At 42.3% G+C, this 1,340-nt stretch overlaps 1 pseudogene; it reads left to right on the top strand.

The window, feature by feature from the left end:
• Nucleotides 1-738: 738 nt before the first annotated feature.
• On the top strand, nucleotides 739-1,340 carry LOC124930872 (annotated as a pseudogene).

The following is a 1,340-nucleotide window of genomic DNA, read 5'->3' on the forward strand; positions in this document are numbered from 1 at the left end:
CTGCAAGAATTGTCGTGGTGTTTTCATGGCAATTAACGAAGGGATAGGACCTCCAGATGGCTCGTATCCTTTTCTTGATTGTCAACATTTTCCTGCTCCTGAAAACTTCTATGCAAATCAACTTGGGACTATTACAAATATCCCAACCACAAATGGAGTCGCTGTATCTAAATCTAAGCGGAAATCGTATTCTGGATCTTCAGTGGAGGTTGTTGATACAAATATAACCATCCCTCTCGAGGCACACCCTATAGGAAATGGCAATAAAAACACGAGATCTCTTCACGAGCCTTCCAAACTGGGCAAGCCCTCAAGGAGAAAGAGTCTTGATGACACATGCGTAGAAACGTCTTAAATAATCTATCAGATATGGGACCATCAATGTCAATTTTTGACTCAAAAAAGTTATTAATTAATAGGGCATTGTCTGAATTAAGAAAGAAGTTGCCAGAGATAAGGAAAGCTGATGCTGAAGTAGCTGCACTGAAGAAAAACCTAGCAAATTTACCTCAGAAAGAAGCAGCAGCAGCAGGAAAATCAGTAGGAGAGGTGGTGGTGTCTAACAAGCCTAGTACTGCCGCAATTTCTGGCACAGTTGGACTTCAATCAGTGGTGAGGAGGAGGGCATCAATGTGCATGAAGGTTCCTATCTCTGATTTTCACAATTTTGACAATGATAGGGCTGAGCAATGCTTCAAGGCGAATCAGATATGGGCGCTCTATGATGAAAAAGATGCTATGCCACGTCTGTACTGTCTGATTTCAGTCTCACCGTTTAAAACTGCAATTAGTTACATGAACTCCAAAACTGACGCGGAGTTCGGGTCAGTGAATTGGATAAAATCTGGCTTTACGAAATATTGTGGAAAATTTAGAACATCTTTTCTCATGTATTGAGCAGAGAAAAAATAAAACGAGGAGGATGCCTTAGAATTTATCCTAGGGGCGGGGATATATGGGCCATATACAAGAACTGGTCATCGGAATGGAACAGGGAAACCCCCTTTGAAGTTAGGCATCAATATGAGATGGTGGAAGTTATGATGGATTATGATGAAGAAGATGGGGTTTGCATGAGTCCACTGGTGAAAGTAGATGGTTACAGGACTGTGTATGGGAGGAACCCAGATAAGGGTTCCATTAGTTGGGTTTTGAAGAAGGGAATGTTGAGATTCTCACATCGTGTTCCTTGTTGGCGAATTAGAGGTGGAGAAAGGACTGATGATCTGCCAGAATGCTGTTGGGATCTGGACCCTGCCGCCACCCAAGATGGCCTTATCCTTCAACAGCAGCAAGAACAAGAAGAAGCTGAAGCTGGGAAACATAAAGTGATATCTTAA

Source organism: Impatiens glandulifera, chromosome 1 (assembly GCF_907164915.1).
Source record: "Impatiens glandulifera chromosome 1, dImpGla2.1, whole genome shotgun sequence".
Lineage (NCBI taxonomy): Eukaryota > Viridiplantae > Streptophyta > Magnoliopsida > Ericales > Balsaminaceae > Impatiens > Impatiens glandulifera.